This window comes from Coloeus monedula (genome assembly GCF_965178545.1).
Source record: "Coloeus monedula genome assembly, chromosome: 11".
Lineage (NCBI taxonomy): Eukaryota > Metazoa > Chordata > Aves > Passeriformes > Corvidae > Coloeus > Coloeus monedula.
In genome coordinates, this window is record NC_138791.1 from 1828406 (window position 1) to 1847798 (window position 19393).

General features: G+C 43.4%; 1 protein-coding gene across 8 annotated transcripts in view; it reads left to right on the forward strand.

The window, feature by feature from the left end:
• RAF1 (Raf-1 proto-oncogene, serine/threonine kinase) overlaps positions 1 to 19393 on the forward strand; it is a 65405-nt gene that overhangs the window by 15195 nt on the left and 30817 nt on the right. For 4 of the 8 annotated variants that reach the window (XM_082288857.1, XM_082288862.1, XM_082288863.1 and 1 more), the window contains exon 1: positions 12185 to 12262. The exons of 2 other annotated variants lie outside the window; for them this stretch is intronic. The gene's annotated coding sequence lies outside the window, so the exon portion shown is untranslated. Of the gene's footprint in view, positions 1 to 12157; positions 12263 to 17052; positions 17126 to 19393 lie in introns of those variants that run through there. 2 more of the 8 variants (XM_082288860.1, XM_082288859.1) reach the window with 2 other exon arrangements.

Below are 19393 nucleotides of genomic sequence, written 5' to 3' on the forward strand. Positions count from 1 at the left end.
TATTCTGAAAAGCCTAGGCTGTCCTGGCTTAGCAGATCCAGATTCCAACAACCATGGAACAGATGGAGAACAGATCTGCACCTAAATCTTGTGTCCTAAATACTTTTCAAATTAGGAGATGCACAAGTAATTTATATTAATAATAGATTGCTTATTTTTCAATACTAGAGTATTGATTTTATCAATCTCTGCATTTTGAAGTAACAGCTGAAGGGATAAAATGCTTGCAGGTTGTCTAGCTTAAAGATGCTATTCTAGAGATTCAATATAATCTAGAAATTTTAATTAAAAAAACCCAAAAAACAACTAAAGGGATCTTACCCATCAAATCTAAACAGGATGAACAAAGAGCAATATTAGCTGCCAAGAAGTCATTGTGTAAGTCATAGTGTAAGTTGCTTCTAAATGGCAATTTAAAAGCCCTTGGCTCTGGTATTTCAAATATAAAATCATAGCAAGGTGAACACAATCCCAAAAGGCAACTTAGAGAAAGCATAAAAGACTTTCAAATGCCCAGCAATAGAAAATCAGCCTCCAATTCAGGAAAACCTTTCATTGATTGCTGCATCACTGGAAGTCAGAGTGGGAGAAAACGCTTTTCTGTTCACACACAGCACCCTTCCTGATCACCTGTCACTGGATTTGTCGTGGTTTGATAGAGAATATCTACAAATACCCAGCACAGTGCTGACTTTCTGAGTTTCTCTAATTCTCACTCAAATCTTTTCAGTCCCTACAAGATGACTATAGAGGCATGTGAGTGGTGCTTGTCCTATGGAAATAACTGTATTTTTTCTCTCATCCTTTTCTCTCCCAGCTGAAGACTCCTAATGCAGTTAGGTGCTTATCATGTAGGAGCTGGTGTCTCTCTCTCCAAATCCCTGGTGCTCTTTTCTCTTCCTCTTAATTTTGTTACACATAAATTGCAGTGCACAAACAGACCTTCCTGCTGTGTTCAAAATGTGGTACAGCCTTAAATTCTACAATTTAAGTAAATACTCTCTTCTGTTTTGTTGTCATCTCTCCCCCATCCTAAACTCCTGATGTTGTTTCTTGTTTTAACCATTGCTGAGCACTGAGCTGGCATTTTTAGGGAGCTCTGCCCAGTAAATCCCACCTGTCTTTATCTGGTTGACAAGAGCTAAAGCAGAACCCCTGGCTGCTAACACACAATGCAGGCTGTCTTTTCCTAGACCGTTGCTTTGCATCCACTTGCATAAGGTGGAATCTACTATTTCATCATCTAATATTGCACTTTTTCAGTGGCTGCGTTTTAGCTTCAAGCATCTTGAAAATTTTGTTTATCAGCAAATTCTCTTGCCTTCCAATTCACTCCTGCTGTTATTTTTTACGACCTTTTGAAGAAGTCACATGGGCTTTCTTCGAACAGGCTAATACCTGTGGCAGGTAAATTAATTATAATGTATACGGGATTTTGAACAATAGATTAAAAAAGAATTAACAGCTTGAGCTCTGACTGTACATAATGATACTGCTGCTCATGTGAGTGCGATAAACAGCTGAGTAAGCAGGGCTGGCCCTTGAGATCTACTTTGCATATGCAAAAGCTGCTCTTTGTGGGATCAGTTTCCAGCTGCTCAGGCTGCAGTTTCCCAGCCAATAACTCGGCTCTGTGGGCTGCTGCCAGATGGGGAGATTCCAGTCCCTGCACACCTCAGCCTTCCCTGGCCGTGCTCACGGAGCGCTGCGATGGAGTTAGTCAGGAAAACATCAAATCGGACTCACGGTGCGGTGCCCTGAGCGCCGATCCAGGGTGCGAGAGGCACAGGCTGCAGCTGGGGCTGCAAGGGGAAAAGGGGCTGTCCCTCTGGCACCCTTTGGATTTTAGCTCCTCGTCGAGTCTTGTTTTCCAAAATATTAACTTATTTGAAAGACTGCCCAGGATTCTGCTGCAGCAGAACAATCCCATTTACTCAGGATACAATTGTATTGTTAAACTGCGCCTCAGCCCTAAAGCATAGCACTGCTCCTACTTTTTATTCACGGAGGGAAAGATGAGGCTCAGAGAACTTAACCAAACCCTGGTTTTCTCCATGCTGTCTTAAGCAAATCCTGGTTTTCACACTGCTGCAGAGGGAAACTTGAGCCCTTGACAGAGCCATGGACTGCTTGTCTGCACTGTCAGACCTGTGAGAGCATCGCTCGGGAGGAGGTTACACTCACACCGCTGCTGCTGGAAGGGAAAGCTTGTGCCTGGACATTAAGCCAAAAATTGAAATGCTCTCTGAGGAAATACGAAGCCTGACTCAGTTAATCCGTCTGATAGCGTGAGTCTAGTAAGAATAACTCGCCAAGTTTTTTTAGCTTAATTCTGTGAGTTCTCTGAATGGAAAGGCACCCCCCTCAATCCCGAATGCTGAATACAGAATACCAAGCCCAGGGGAAGCTTAAAAATCCAGCAGCTGAGGCTGTTTGAAGGCTGGTGTTGGTGGAACTGAAGGAACTGCATGGCACATCAACAGCTGCTTCCCTGGGACACACTGCCTTTCCTAATGACATTCATTAATTTGAAAATGCTAATGAAGACCAGGGCTGTTATGCCTTGTAGTAAATAGTTGTGGTAAGAACAGTATTTATAGGGCCTGCTGCTTTGAAAGTTTTCTACTGCATTCAGTCACTGTGGAAGGATAATTCTGTACTCTAGCCTTCTGTGATAAAAGTTTTCTTGGAACTGCTCTTCTTTCAGTGAGGAACGCAGTATTGAATGGAAAACTACCAATTTTCATAAGAAAATAATTGTTAATTTTAACAGCCTGCATAAAGGATTCTTTACAATACTGTTCAATGGCTACCTAGGATTTTATATCTTTGTCAAGTCTTTTACAAAATAATATTTTCAATATGTTGTTATTTTTTGAAAGCCCGCCCAGGTTTCTGCTGCAGCAGAACAATCCCATTTACTCAGGATTAGTAAATTCTACAATACCAGCTACTTCCAAGTAGTGCTTTCAGACCAAAAACTGCAAAGTAAAGGTGATTAGGACATCTTGGCTGCTTGCCAAATTCCACAGCAGGCTTCCTTGGCAATTATCATCCCAACTGTTTCATGTGAGCTGTTCCGCAGCAGTTGCACCTTCCTCTAGGAAAAGAGATTTTACAGAAAGGGAGTCTGAGCAGTTCCTACCTCTCGCCTATTTCATTATTTATTGTTCCATATCACTACACAGCAGTGGCATATTTTGTGTAAATTCTTTCCATTACTCACAAAGCCACACAAACAGCTCGGAGCTTTCCTCAGAGAATTCTCAACTTCCTGCAAAAACAAGCAACAAAAAGCTACCAGGAAAAGTAACCAAAGACTTTTATTCACTTGAGTCTATTTCCTATCCCTAAGAGAAACCAGGATTTTCCACGTGCTTAAGTTAAATACTCAAGTGAACTACATTACATTAAACTAAATAAATCCATGATATTTTGTTGTGTCAAATATGAGAATGGATCCTATTTCTTATCTTTACTCAAAGACTTCCTAAGGTTGCTCCAGAAATGGGAATTCCTCTTGAGTAGCTCTGTTTTATACAATCTCAATAATACACTTTACTCTGATAGACCTAAAAATCTGAATTTAGGCATTTGGTTGTAATGGAAATATCCTGAACTATCCTAGGTATAAGAAAAGCAGGAGTGACAATTTATTTCATTTTATAATATATTTAATTTATAATTATACATATACTGCGTATTATAGTTAAAATATTATTAAATTTGCTTATAAAGCATGCAATTTTTATTTTGAACAAAACTATGTCTACAACCATCAATACTTCTTTAAGAATAAGTGCAGTTGACTGTTTTCAAAAGATAAATGAAGAGGAAGAGGGGGAAAAAAGAAGGCAAATAATTTTGCTTGCATTCTTGTCAGCCAAAAGCGTGATCCTACTTGAAAACTTGATATATCAAAATCCATTTCTTGAGGAAATAATTTATTGCTTTGTACTGAATGTTTCACCCAAATATTTAGTAAAAATAGCCAATCTTGAAGTCTGAAAGCTACAAGAAGTTAGATAATTTCCCCAGAGAGTGCTGGGGCGAAACATCAGAAGATTGCCTGCACCAACAGATCTCTGGTCACATTGTTCCTCATCCACAAGAATAAGGTTTTCACAAGAGGAGGAGAAAATCCACCAGGGTTTATTCTCAAAAGACAGCCTTGAAAGAGGTGTATCTGTCAGGTGTGTCCTGGGGAGATGTCTCAGCCCTGAACCTCCCCAGATGGCAACAACACCTCGGAGTTTCACCCTCCTTCCCTCAGCAGAGCCTTGGCTTTCCTGCAATTCCAGAGCCATCAGAGAGCCCCAGTGCCTGTGACACTGCAGTGACACTGCTCAGAATGAAGGTGATAGCATGGGATCTGTGTAAGAACTGAAATGGGGGGATGCTGAAGCCATCAAACCCCAAGTTGGAATTATCAGTAAACGCATTATTACACACTGGCAACAAAACATTGCTGTTCCTTTCCATCCATTCAGCGTTGTATGTGATAAGAGGGAAAAAGAACCTTTTATTCTAGAAGTTAGTGTGTGAACATAGAATCAGTTATTCTAAGTTACAAATACTTACTTTATTAAAAGCAAAGGTTTCAGCTTGGTTTAGATTTTGCTTTTTTGGGTATTTTTTGGCCTCGCTATCAAATTAAATGGATGTCTCAGCAATAATGTTCCAGCAGCTACTCAAGTATGTCACAGTTCCATTTATAGGGAGGGCAGAAGAAAGCCTTGCATAATTTGTTGCTAATGCAAAGCTTCTGTCTCCACCAGAAATAGGTTTGAGGGTGAGGAATGTCTGAATAAATGAATGTGAATACGTGTGAGTATTAGATGTGTATCTCCAAAGTATTAAAAGTACTCAGGTACAAGCAGACATGTCCACACTCATTTCTCTGCAGTTGCTGAGAGATTGAACAAATCTCCTAACGCAGCACACTGGGCTCCTGCACTGAGCTCCAGCAGGAGACTTGTATGTTTGCATTCCTTTGGCCTGATGTCTTTGCTAATTACTGCTCAAGTAATTTACTTGTTTTGCTCATAGCATTGTTTTGGGTTTTTATTATCTTGCAAAAAGAAATTAAAAAAGAAGTTCTTTCAAAAATAAGACCAAAGTGAACATCTTGTATTGGAGGCTTTAATCATAGTTCAGTAGACTTTTGTGTTGTAGCAGAAGCACGTCCTGATGTATAGAATCAACCTGATTACTGCTGTCCAGTCTGAGAAATGAATGTACAACAGCAAAAAAGGCCTCAGCAAATGAAACATCCGACAAAAACATCCCCCACCTTTATAATCAGACACCAAACGAGCCACATCCATGTGCAAGTTTTTAAAACATAGCCTAGCTACACTGGTGTACCATGTTAGAGCTTCCCAGGGGGAATCTCCCGATGCCTTGTGCTGGGACAGAACAGTGCTGACCCCTGTGAGGGATGTGTCCATCAGCCCAGAGGGAAATGTCCCCCTGTGCAGCTCAGTGGAGCTCTGCCTGCTCCGTGCTCTGGACAGGGCTGGGAGGAACCTACCCTTGTGCAGCCACCAAGCCTCATCAGCTGCATGACCAAAATCCTGCCCTGCTGGCACATTTTCCTGAGTGAGCTGCTGCTGAAGGCAGGTGCTTGCAACATGAGTTTTAATTGTCCTGGCCCTCAAAGCACAAATTGCTCTATAGGACAGGGAGGACAAGAATCAAAGGCCGGCTACAGCAGGGGTGTATTGCCAAAAGTAACGCAGCCCTTTGATCACCTATCTTTGTTTATCTGAATGTTTGAGATGAACTTGAAAGACAATGGATAAATAGGCTGCAGCTGAAAGCAAGATAGCTTTTTTTTCTTATTTTGCATTGCTTTTTTGTACCAGAATCCAGTTAATGAGAGTTGCATTTCTCTCAGCGCATGAATGCAGGCACATGGCTAAAATGGACTTTTGTCTTCTTGCTGCCTACATGAACCTTTGAGTGGTGCAGGTATTTATGACCTTATACCCACATGCTAATTCGTGTGTGTTATCTGGGAACAGCAGAGCTGCAGAGCAGTTGGATGGATTCACTGGCTGCTTTGGGTTTCCTTGTCTCTGGAATCTGCCTTTGATAAAAGCCGGGAGTGACGGCGGCAGGGCAGCAGTGAGGGTTTCTGTGCACAACACAAACACATCACAGGGAGAGCAGAAAAAACCACTTGGGCTTTTTGATGAAGAGACAGAACAAATATGATTTGTGAAGAGATAAAGGAAGGTTTGTGTGTTTTTCAGCTACAGTCTGCTACATGTGTGCACAGCCTCCTATCTTACCCTGTCACTACTCATTCCACACTCATGATTCCTCACAGAAAAATGAAATTTTGTTGTCATCCTGTACGTTATTACAATGAACAACTGCAATTCTTCTGCTTGTAGAGAAACTAAATATTGAATGGAGTTCATTTACCATGAGAAATTGTCAATGCACAGCTTAATGCCACACTAAATGAGATGATAAATCCTTTATGTAGCTCTCTATCAGGTGTAATTGCTCTGCTGCAGAAGAGGTTTTTAGGGTATGTTCAGGCTGGGTTCTAAAAATGTTTGTCAGGAAAGAGCTATTTATGCTTTGTTATTTTTAAACTGCAGTACCTAGCTCTGAAGAGATTTTGTTGTGGTTAGACTTTTTCAGAAAGTCAAAATAAACCAAATAAACCAGTTTGGTTAGGTTTCAAAAATAGAATACATGTGTAAATCAAAGTGCTGTATTTATTGTCTCTGCAGTAGGAATGACTGTTTAAATAGACACAAATTATAGCCTAGATTTTAATTTTTTAAAAATATTTTCCTCTTTTTGGATCTCAAATAATGCTTATTCAGACTGACTTTTTATTCACTGTGCAGGTGGCACTCATCAGTTCAGCATCTCCACATGAAATTTATAAAACATTATTCTAAAATTATTTCCGTGCTTTGATATTCTCAGTATCCAGTGCTATCCCAATTAACCTGGTGCATTTGTCTTGCGCTCTTTGAAACTTCCTATATTCTGAAAGGAGATTTACCCAGACTGTCAATCCTTTCCAAAATTATTCGGAATTTAACTGCTATTCCTCCAACACAGTCCCAGCTATGGGGAAAAACCAGTTATGGTCATAACTGATAAAATACATCTGTACCTGTCAGCCACAGCTTCACAGAGAGCACTTTGAAGCCATGTGGCTTCAGGGATATTTTCTATTTGATTTTTCTCAGCTGGTCTGTACAAACAAACGGGGGCACCAAGGTGTGGGACAGCAGAGGACTCAGAGGACAGGGGCTGGCTCATGGGGGAAAATGGTTTGTGAGCAGGACCTGCACTTGACATCTCAGGTTTCAAAGCTCTGAGCAGCATTCTTGCATGTCACAGCTTCTTGTCACACCAGGAGAAAGTTAAATCTTGGTCATAAGTGCTGCAAATGACTATCTAAAATTCAGGAAAGCCGCTTAGCTCAGCCTGTCTGGAGAGGAGCCTGAGAGAACTGGCTGGGGGAGAGCAGTGCCTCTGAATTTTCCTAGAAGCAAATTGCATTTCACTGAAATTGGAGAGCCAGCAATGCTCTGCTGCACTGCACAGAACAAGGCCAGAGACACTGGATATCTGCAATACCATAAATGACAGCAGCAGCTAATGCAGGACTGGAAACTGCTGGAGAGTTTGTTGAAAATTCTAAGAATCTTTCATGTAAGATTATCAGTGAGGAAGGGCTAATATAACTTTATTTTTTCAGCAGGAGGTTGCTGTTTACTGTTTATAGAGCTGCACTCAGAATAATTTAATTACTGCAAGGCGTAATGAAAAGCTGTTTCAATTTTACTCTGAAGTGTTCCCACACCAACTGGTATTGAAAAGCTACGTAATTGATGTTTTCATCCAGCATATTTAATGTTAATTTTATAGAAAGACACCATATAAGTATGAACACCTAATAGATATAGTAAAGAGATGGAATTAATTCTAAAAGAATATACAATAGAGGACAATAGTCCTCTATGGAATAGTGATTTTTAGATAAACGTGTTTCTTAAATGAAAGCGTTAAAGCAGTGAAAAGAAAGGAAAAAAATGAAAATACTAACTTCAATTTCTATACAGAATAAAGCAGTGAACAGATGAGGCAAAACTTGTTGGCAGCATTGTGAAGGCAACCATGGCCCAGTGACTTCAGCTGGGGGTGTAAAACATAACAGAAGAACTTTGCAGGACAGCTCTTGGTAACTTAAAGTACTCAAACTGAATTTCCCCTGGAAGTAAATAAAGTAAAGTGAATTGAAGCCATCTGTGCTGTCATTCCTTCCCACTTCAGTACGTGTGAGGTGTATCAGCCTGTCCTGGTGTGCATGGCTCCACCTTACACCGGCACGAAGATTCATTGGGCAAGTCCTGGGGGTTGGGGATACACAGACCTGCACAGAGCCTGGCTGGCTTCAGTGGATCTGCTTCCAGAATCCAGCCTGTCAGGGAAGTAACAAAGTCACTGCAAGCTTCATTTATCACCAATTAGATAAAAAGTGAAGCTTTTGGAAGGAGCTGACTGTTGTGTGGTACCTATGGGAAGTCAGGTGTTATTTTCATGTGGAATAGAGAGACTCCCAAGATTTGGCTGAAGAGCTGCTGGACAGGGTGAGAAAGGCAAGCACTGTAACCAGCCCAACAGCAACCACCTTTAGCTGGATATGGATAAAGTAAAAAGTTGACAATTCGTGCAGGACAAAGCAACAAAAATAATGGTTTTCACTCCAGCAAAACAAGCGTACTGCACTGTTAACAGCTTCATATATAAGATGTCCTGTTGTTGTAAGGCAATTTATGCAATTTAAATTCTCAGTGCATGAAAAACCCAAACTAAAAATTATATTCCACTCCCTTGAACACTTTAGTGACACGGGAAAATAATAAAGTCTTTCAGCTGGATGATAAAATATAAATAGTTTATGCATCATCATACGAATAAGGGATGCCTTATTTGGCTTCTCTTTTAGGTTGCTAATGCTTGATTTGTTCAAGGCCACTTTCTTCAAGGTCTCTGTATGCTGGACTTCTTTTGTATCTAACTTGACTTAAATTTTTTCCTAAGCAATGTTCTCTTAGTTAAAAAAAAATCTTATGCAGGAGTAAGAGAATAATTTGCAGCATAACCAAACCTTGCAGAAGGACAATGCTTTGACTGTGGCTCAGAGGGAAGCACCCTGGATAAAATGGCAAAGTTTGTCTATAGCAGTCCTTGGTTTGAGGAGGAAGGAAGTAAGATTTGATACCCAAAATTCCATAATAAAGTGAGTATATGCATTTCTTCTTTTTTCCAGCCAGCATTCCACTCCTAATTTTTGCTGCTCATTCTTCTGAGGCTTATAGGTATTAAGGGTACAATTAAGGTTATGTGGTGCCACTTCAAACATTTGATATTTTTTGGAGAATCCCCAAGTAATGACAGCCAAGTAGACTGGGAACACAGGAATATTGCAAATGGAAACACCACAAATAAGGAAAGGTTTCACTTTTCCATGCTCCTTTCCAGCAGGCAATGTGAAAACTCTTCCCAAGGATGGGGATCATCCCTCCCATTTTGGACTGGGAGGAAGCTGAGGTCCATGAGGCTGGGATGGCTTTGCCTGTGTGACAAACCCACTGGAGGAAAGGGAATTAATCCCCAGGGCTACAACCACCAGGCAGATTGGCCTCACACCTCCAAAGAATGGTGCTGTCCCCAGTGGTTCTCGTTTTCCTCCTAATCACGCCTCAGGCTGCTTTTTGTGCAGGTAGAAGACACCCCAGAGAGTGAAAATGTAAGATCTGATTATATGCCTGGACAAATGAAAGTCTAATACCTGGACATTCACACTTTAGACATCTAATCCCAAACATAAACCAGATCAACCTCGGGAAGAATGCTGGTAATTTTCAGTTTATTTTGGACAGTCTGTTCAGTTTTCATTTCCCTTCTACTTCAGTGCTGTAATGTTTCAGTTTCCTTGTTTGCTTTTCTGTTTCTTTCTTGCAATTATTGTCTTTCTTTGCATGTGCTGCATTGTTTAACTCAAAATTTGGCTTGCTTTCCTACAGATCTGTGTTTATTTGCTCCATGACTACAGCCCTGTTCTAGTCTTTTAAAAGAAGTGTAAAACTTTATGAAAGTTCTTTGTCGAAACCTCCTTTTCTTGAGGTGGTTTTTCCTGTCTTCTTTCCCTCTTTCTTTTCAAGCTCCTCATTGTACTTATATTTTATATTACAGTATTTTAAGATCCTTTTGCATATTTTGCTAGAATCTGTGCTACTCGACCATATTACATGGACATGCTTAGTCTAAAACCATGTGAATATTTATTGTACACACTGCTTTGAGTGTAGTTCTGTATTTTTTTCTCCTGAGCCGAGTTTTGCAGTCAGACATATGGATATGACTCCTGTTAAAGTTGCATAAATAAACTGGATCTGTGCATCACGGGACTTGTTCAGTTTAAATGTGACATTGAAAAGTTACTCTGTAAGAATTCGAAAAGAAAGATTCAGATTTTAAATTTTGCCCTTGTTGGATACCACCTTGGTCTGGATTTGGCATTTTGGTAGGTCTGAGCCCATGGCAACGGGGAAGAGGAAAATAAGAGAATAAGATCTTTTAATAGCTGGCATCTCCATGTGGTTTGTCTCGTAAAAGAGTGCTACAAAAGCTTAAGTATTTCTTTTAGCAATGTCCTCTAAATTGAAGGCATTATTAGACTGGAATCAGTGGTCACTTTCAGAGTATGTGGGAATCATGGTATTCTAGAGACATGGAAACTTCTGTTCCAGCCTTCCAGAGCTCCTGGTTGCCATCCCCATTTCAATCCCCTATGACTTGGCAACCCCACCTCTTCCTGGAGGTCACCAGTGCCTAAGGACTCTCTGTGTTTTGGGGTTTTTTTCTTATTTGGTGCTCAGGAGAGGCAAACCCAACAGTGCTGCTTTTTCCTTGTCCTTGCTATGCCTCTCTGAGGTTAACGTGACTTCAGCTGAACTCGGGTTTTGGTTTCTATCAGAACCTTCTTCCGCAGAGAAATCCAAAATAAGGCTGAGAATTTTGCTGGAGGCTCTTTTTTAGAGTAACGCTAATTTAATTAACTTAATGTAACTTACATGACTGTAAATGCAAACGTGTAATGCTCTGTAAAAACAGTCCTAGGAGAAATGTTTTCCTCTGCAATGGCTATCCCGAGAAGCTGTATTTTGGGGTGATAATTTGTTTACTATTTTGATGTGCCATTCTGTATGTTTTCAAAGCTAAAATAAGTGAGCTAACAGCGAGCAGAGCCCTTTGGTATCCCTACTTTTCCATGGACGCTGTGCTGAGTAACACAGGGATTGCTGCCTGACAGCTGGTCGCTGTCTCCTCCAGGAAAAGAGCTTGCACGCTATTTTTTTTTTATTTATTTTTTTATTTCTCCCCAGATACCTTTCCCAGCAGCTCACACCCCACCCCTCAGCACGTACCGCCCCTTGGGAATTGCTGCCTGCTCCCTTCAGAGCCAGGGTTTGCTTTGCACAGGTAGGACAGGGCTTGCTTTGCCCAGGTAAGGCAGGGCTGGGCTGGCAGAGGTAGGGCAGGGTTTGCTCGGCTCAGCTCAGGGCTCAGAGGCTCTGCTCCGGCAGCGCGGCCGATGCGGGTGTCGGACCCAGCCGCTGCCGGTGCCCACACATCGGGGCTGACGCGCTGCCGATGCGCCCCGCTTAATTAATTAGCTAATTAATTATCAAACTACTGAGGGACTCAGCCGAGGCAGGACTGGTGCGGGTGCAGGGAGGCGGCCGGCTCTGGGAGCGGAGGGCGGGGGGTTGCTGTGAGGCGGCAGCGCTGCGGTTGCCTGAGGGGAGCCGGCTCTGCCGCCCCATCAGCGCCCGCTCCAGCCCCCGGCGCAGCGGCTACGCTCATCCCGCACTCCCAGGCCGGGTCGCGGGCAGGGCTGGAGGCGCAGCGGCGGCGGGATCCCATCGGGATCTCCTCCTTCCCTCCCTCCTCCCTCAGCCGAGCCCGCGGCGCCTCAGCCGCTCCCAAATGGCGGCGGGGCGGAGCGGCCAATCGGCAGCTCGGCGCTCCCCCCGCCAGGCGGGGAGGCGGGAGCGGCCGGGCAGACGGGCGCAGGGACGGCGTCGAGCGCCGAGCGGGCGATGGGCGGGGATAAATGTCTGCCTGGGCGCGGGGCCGCCATTTTCTCTGAGGCGCGGAACGAGCGGCGCCGGGCGGGACCGGGGCGCGGGGGACCCGCCAGGGGCCCGGCACACAGGTACGGGTGGCCGGGGAGTGCCGGGGGCGAGCGGGAGAACCGCTCCCTGTATTTCCGCTCTTTGCAGTGCTCCGTTCCGCGCTGGCGCCGCTCCGGGCTCGGCCCCGGGCGCGCTGACCCGGCCGCCGCCTTGGCCGTAAGGGCGGGTGGCCGCTCGGCTCCGGCAGACACTGGGGAAGGAGGAGGAGAACCGGGCGGCTTCGGGCCCGCGGAGCTTCGCGGCCGGATCGCCCGGGCCGGGCCAGGGCTCCCGCCGCGGGGACGGTGCCGGGAGGGCCGGGGCGGGGCGAGGGTGCCCGAGGGTCGGGGGGAGCGGGCCTGGGTTGTGGCCGCCGCCTGTCAGCGCCAGCGCGGAGCCGCGCGGGTGGGCCCGCACCGCCCGGGGAGAGCATCCCGCAGCCCTGGAGCCGTGCCCTGTGCAGGGAGAGTGAGAGCGGGCATCCCGCAGCCCTGGAGCCGTGCCCTGTGCAGGGAGAGTGAGAGCGGGCATCCCGCAGCCCTGGAGCCGTGCCCTGTGCAGGGAGAGTGAGAGCGGGCATCCCGCAGCCCTGGAGCCGTGCCCTGTGCAGGGAGAGTGAGAGCGGGCATCCCGCACAGCTGGAGCCGTGCCCTGTGCAGGGGAGGATGAGCAGTGGGATGAGCATCCCGCACAGCTGGAACTATGCCCTGCCCACAGCCGTGGCTGTGCTGGCCCGGTCTCCTCGGGTCCCCGCTGTGATGCTGTAGCTTTGTCACTCCTGCGCTTCCAGCGGGGCTCCCTGACCCTCCTGTTACTGTGATCCATAGTCTGCTGAACTGGGAGTAGAAAAAGCCTTTAGGTGTATCAGCACAACTGGATTCTTTCTGCTCGGGCATTCTTGGGTTTGAATTGCTTGCTTGATTATTTTTTGTAACTGAAATTCAGTTAGAATTTGCTAGCAGGAGATTGTTTTGTGTCAGGATTTCTTGTAAGCTGTTCAGCCTTGCCAGGTAGCAGTGGTGTTCCTGCAGAGCCCGGGCTCCAGCCCTGTGCTCTGTCCTGCCTCTCTTTATCTCCAGCCTGACTGCACACACCAATAACCTGCCTGTCCCACTGCTGTCCCTTGTTCATCTTGCCTGTGACAGGCCAAATGACTTGTGTAGAATTGTTTTTCTTCCTAGCCTTGAAGTGACATCCATAAATGCAGGGACCTTAGCTGGCCAGTGAGACTGCAGAACCAGTTGCAGTGGGATTGCTGCAGCACAGTGTGTGTTCCAGCTGCAGCTGGAGGTTGTAGGTGTGCAAAACAGGAGGCTCTGTAGTGGTGTAAAACTCAGAATCTTTCCAAAACTGAAGCCAAGTTAAAATATCTGAAAATGTCTTTTATTTTAATGTTTCTGAAAAACCCAGCTCCAGATATTGCCTAAAGGATCACTGCATTGTGCTGAACTAGGATATCATTGGAATGGGCATGCTTATTCTTCATGACATGTCTGCAGTGTTGGTGCAGAAGGAGAGATTGAGTTGATGAATGTGAGAGTTAATTCCAGGCAATTCTCTTAAATCTCTTCTGGGGACACCCACTCAGAATGGAAGTGGCTTTAGTTTGGTTTGTCTTAATGAGAATTTTCTGCAGGCAAACCCTAAGGCTGCAATTAATCATGAAAGAGGTAGGGATCTCTGGGTATGCTCATGAAATGAATATGGTGACTGATTAATGTACCAAGCAATTTAATCTTAGATTATTAAATCAGAAGTGAAGTAGCATCATTGGGTTTGAGCATTGATGCTTTCAGAGACCTGGAATATGTTTTTCATATGGTTTGTTGCTATTCTTATTATCTTCAGGACTGAACAACTTATTGTGCAACACTGCTGGTTAACCTGCTTTGAAAGAAAAGCTGGAAGTGGAAGAAAAAATGCCTGTTTTTTTTTTTCCCAAAGATTTAAACATTTTTTTTCAGTTGAATTCCTTTTCCATTTTTTATTCTTAACCAACAGTGCATTCTGTTCAAATTACATATGAAGTCACTGCTGTCTCAAGGGCCTGAACTTACTACGTCTTATTAAAATAACTCATTTTCTAAACCACAAACATGACCCACGGAAATCATTGGTCAGCACTTCTTGGTACGCTAAATCAGCAGTAATTTCTTCTGGGACATGTACTCCCCCCCTCCCCCCAGATTATTTATGTGGTTCTTTGCACTGTTGGAAAACCAGGAGTTGAGAAGAAAACCGAGTTTTCCTTGCTGGAAAACATTAAATTCAGAGCTGTTGGTTTCCAAGCTCCTGTAGGAGATGGGAACCAAAAGCTGTTAGGTTGAATTGTTTTATGTAAAGGAGCCTTCAATCAAGATTCAGTGCAGTTGAGTTGATGCACTCACTTCTGTTGTCTGGATACAGGATGTTTAAATTGGTTTTATATTGCTAATTAAGTTAGTAGAGCAAATGAACTTGCACAGTCGAATTCAGTGCAGGGTGATATTTGGGTCTCTGCTGCACACTCTGTCCTTTTCTGTGCTGCCAGAGTCGTTCCCTTTGCCACACCTCTGTCACACCTCCAGCACCCCTCTGCTCTTGCTTTAAACACTCCCCGGTTGTTTTCCTCCTCCCCTTCCCATGTTGTCGCGTTCTTGTCCTGCCTCCCTGGGCTGCCAGCTGGGCAGGAGGGAGGGATTTCCGTGGATTTGGGCTCCTTATGTGGCGATGTGCTCTTGCTGTGATGCCCTGGCTGATGGAGAGCAAGGAATTCCTTCATACTTTGCCTTCCTATTTCAATATCCTGTGGGAATGTCCTATTCTTTGTGCCTCTGCTTAACTTTAGTTGAAATGGGAGTTCTGGAGGAGGGGCAGGGTAGTTGGCTGCCACAATCACCTAACACCAGATGCCCAGGGAATGAAGATAATGGGGTTTGTGCAGCTGCGTTTCCAAAACTTTCATGGCAATTCAGGTAGAAACGAATGATTGAAAAGGATGATTGTGTTGTAAGAAATAAGTTCCTGGATCATCTTCTAAATTAGAAGCACTGAAATCTAGAGTGTGTAACGAAAAACAGTATTTAGAGTTCTATATATAATAAAGCCATCAAATTGTGTAAGTCAAAATTATCTTTATTTGGGGAAGCAACAAAAGTCATCAAAACAGGATGAAAACTTGTGATTTACCAAATTTCAAGCATGGTGATTGAAGCATGATTTCAGTAAGTTTCACTTAAGTTTTATTTGTAAACAGATGTTTACATCTACATTGTACCAGGTTTGATTGATTTTGTGTAGTTGCTTATGCAAAACTCTTTGGTATTTTCTGGTATGAAATAATATCCACTGTGTATTGAATAAGGTTGTGGAAACATTTGGTCAGCTCTACAAATTAATTGAAAGAGGAGTTGATGTAGCACTAAGGACTTGGCTAAAAAGTCTAACTTTTAAATTAACATGGTATGTTAGCAGTGACTGTGAATTAGCTCACGGCTTTTGAGACAGCATGAAGTAGATACAATTTAGTCTGTATGGGTAATCTATGTTTAGTGATGTTCTTACTTTTTCTGAAAAGAAAGTCTACTTTGGCCCAAGTTCTGTGAATAATTCTCCGAGCTCTGCTGGCTCTTGCTGCGTGCGCTGTTTTTTTGTAAACAACGCTTTTGCTTTGAAAAGCAGCTGGCGCACGTTTATTCCTTTAGTGACTTGAATATTGTGTTTGTATTATAAATGTCATCTGTTTTACACAAAGTTGATTTTATTGCAGCAGTGTGTACTGACCTTTTACAGTTTAATAGAATATGGTCATCTTGTGTACTGAAATGCTGCAGTGCACATAGCAGATGAGGGTAAACAAAGTGCTGGTCTTGAGTCACTTGTAAATGAGAAAAGCGTTTTCTTGGTAGAGTTCAGAGCTAGGAGTTAGAACTGATAATTAATAAAGAGTATGTTTACATAAATATTCTTTATTCATTCATGCTTTTAAGTGATGTAGTCCACGTGATCGAATTGTGTATTTTCCAGTGGGTTTTGCTTGCTTCTGGGAGTAAGGTTTTAACAGCAAGACTCGATTTGTGTAGAACAGCAGGGTGGCAAGTGCAGGTCGCTGCGTTTATTTGCAGTTGCAGGTGTGGCAGCTCTGCCGTTTCTGCTCCAAACGGATCCTGGATGCAGCAACGGAGCAAAGCGAGAGCACAGCTTAAATCAGAACTGTTTAACTTCGGGCAAAAGAGCTGGAAAATTGCCTTGCGAATAATCTGTGCATGTGGTGAGTGTGAAATGTGACTGTGCCGTGTTTTCTGGGCACTATCTGGAGATCTGCAGTGGGACCTGTATCTCCAGCTCCTGTGATCTGAGCCCCCTTTTATGTTGCTCGCAGTTTCGTTGCTCCGTGCAGTCTCTCCCTCGCTGTGTTGTGGCTCTGCAGATGCTGCGTTGATTACGGGGTGCTGCTGTTTTCCCTCGCTGCTGTACCAGTGCTTCATCGCAGATTTCACTCCCGTTGCGTACCTGCCATTGGTTCGCCCCTCAAATGCTTCAGTTCTGACAAGCAGCTGACAAAAGGGCGTTAATTAATGGGGCATTCCGATGCAAAGACGTAGTATCGGTAGGAGCAGTTGAGCCATTGGTGTATTTTTAGTTCACAAGCAGAGGGAGGTTGCTTCACTAACTCGCAGCTGGGTGTGGCGTGGGGTTAACCAGATTAATTAAAGCTGGCTCAGAGGTTCAGGCTTTTAAAAATGGCTCTGAGCCCCCATTATAGTCTTCTGTTATATAAATTTTTTCACTGTAGAACAAGCTGGAGTTCTGAAAGTGAGGATTTTAGGGATACTGAGCTGAGAGATTAACAAGAGGAAGATGCAGGATGGTGCACAACTAGAAGAAAGATGTGTCTGATGCTGTTGTAGGGGAAAACATTTAAGGTATATATTGAAATACTTTAATATATGACCAGTTTTCCTTTTTCTGTAGTGTCTTTTAGTTTGCTTCCAGTGTATGTCCCTGTCAGCTGTATCAGTAATATGTTCTAGCTTTTGGATATTCCACTTTCTTGTTTTCAGGCATTTAAGAGTGTTTGCTCAAAGTCTAGTCATACTTTCAGTATTTTATGGTGGTGTTTCAGTCTATTAGCACACCACAAAAGGCACTGCTGTCTCTCTACTCACTTGCTGCCTGTGGTAGAGATGACTAAATTATCATGCTATTTTCTTTATTCAAATTTTCTTTGTGTACAAGAAACGTGTGAGATTTTACATAAGAGTTTTTTGGTGAAACTAAAGGACCATGGTGAGGCAGGTGAAGATGCCACGTCCTCCCTTTTGTTTGCATGGAATTGTTGCAGAAATGCAGGAACACAGAAGGAGAATCCTGCAAAGAACAGATAGAGGGGACCATTAGACTGGAAGCTTCAATGGTGGAAGTGTTGCTGGGAAGAAAAAATACTGGTTAATCGTATTTTTTTTTTTTAAATTCCTAATTTATTGCTACCCAAAAAAAAATGCTATTTATGTTGTTTCCAAGTCATTATCATAGAAGGTACACTATTGAAAGTTTCTCGTAAAGGGGAAAGTAAAGTGGAGTTTAATTCCACTTAATGTGGAGGTAAGAGTGCCTGTATGACCTCTCCAGCTTTCACTTGAAAAGGTGTATTTTGATACATGGTAACTTGGAGTTGTGTAAAGTTGGCTGTAGAAACTTTGTTCTAAAGTTTCTCTGAAAGGCGCTCAAAAAAATGGCATGGGATGTGACTGTACCTTCACAGTCCTTTTTTTTCCAATTCCTGAAGTTCAGAATTTACCTAGCAATTGTTAATTCCAAGACTACTGTTGGGTTAATATTTTCGTTATTTTGATGATTTCTGATAGTAATTGAATTCCTTCAGATCTAATCTGTTGGATAACCGCATTACAATATTTTTTCAGCTCTTTATTTGTGCATTTTCTGTTGTAATTTGATGTGTTTGTTTTTTTTGTTTTTTTTTTTTTTTTTGGTGAAACCTGTGTTGTAAAATTCATGTATTAGAAGTATGGCAAAAGTGTCTGAACTCTACTCTTGAATTTGCATGAGACTGATGTTTAGTTCTTAAAATAAACACACAGCACTGGGGCCACTGTGTGCAAATAACAAACATGTCTGATATTCCAGGACTTTCAGGTTTAAGGTGGGGTAAATTTGTTGGTGATCAGTCAGTTTTTCTTAGATTGAAGCAGAAAAGTGTGAGAGTACCTGTGCAAGCTCACTGACTCCCTGCTTTTCCCAGGCTTTCTTTTCCCTCCCCATCTGCCTCCAATAACTTTGGAAAGCTGTGTCCAATCAATCCCAATCTGTAGGGTGAGCAGGCAGGAACCTGTTTGTGGTGTTGAAGCTGGGAGGGTGCACGTTTCCCTGGTGCCTAATTAGAAAGCTAAGCAGTTTTGGTCACCTGGAAGTCAAGCTGCTGGCTGTGGAGCAGAGTCTCTTCTGGTAAAACAACATTTCTGGCTTTGTCTGATCACTGGGCTCACAGTTTAACTGTTCAGGCTGTGATGGTTGTTATCTTTATGTGGGGAAAAAAACCATTTAGAGTTCAGTGCTGGGGAGGGGTTGTTCCAGGCTGGCTGGTCTGCAGAAATGGGATGAAGGGAGCTCTTTAGAGGATGGGTCGTGAGGCTGGCAGAGAATGGAGTAAACTAAGGAGCTGCCAGTGTGCTGCAGCCAAAAGGAGCAACAAAGTGTGCAAGCCTCTAATTTTATGCTGACATTTGACAAGAAATCCGCTGTATTCTGAATGACATCGTCCCTCTGTGCTGAAGGCTGTGGAGCAGGTAGAAGGCTTACACAGGCAATAACAGTGTGCTGCAGCAGAGGGTTGGTGTCAGTGGTACAGTGGATTGATTTCAGCTCAGACTCGGAGCTTTCTCTTAGATTTTGCCAACCTTTTAAGTTGACTGTGTAACTCGCTCACTGGCAATCAAGAGGTTATAAAAAGAGAGCCAGCTGATGTTGCAATGTAAGCACTGCCCCTGTAGTGGAAAGACTGTCCTTTGGCATGTTCACTGGTGCTATTTTTACCTATTCCAGTAAGATCTGCCCTTGTGATGTTGAATTACAGGACAGTACCTGGAATAATTTTCTCTTACAGAAGTGCTGTATGCTCTGAAGAAAATTTTCAATAAAATTGGGCAGATTGACGCTAAAACTGTCTTACATTG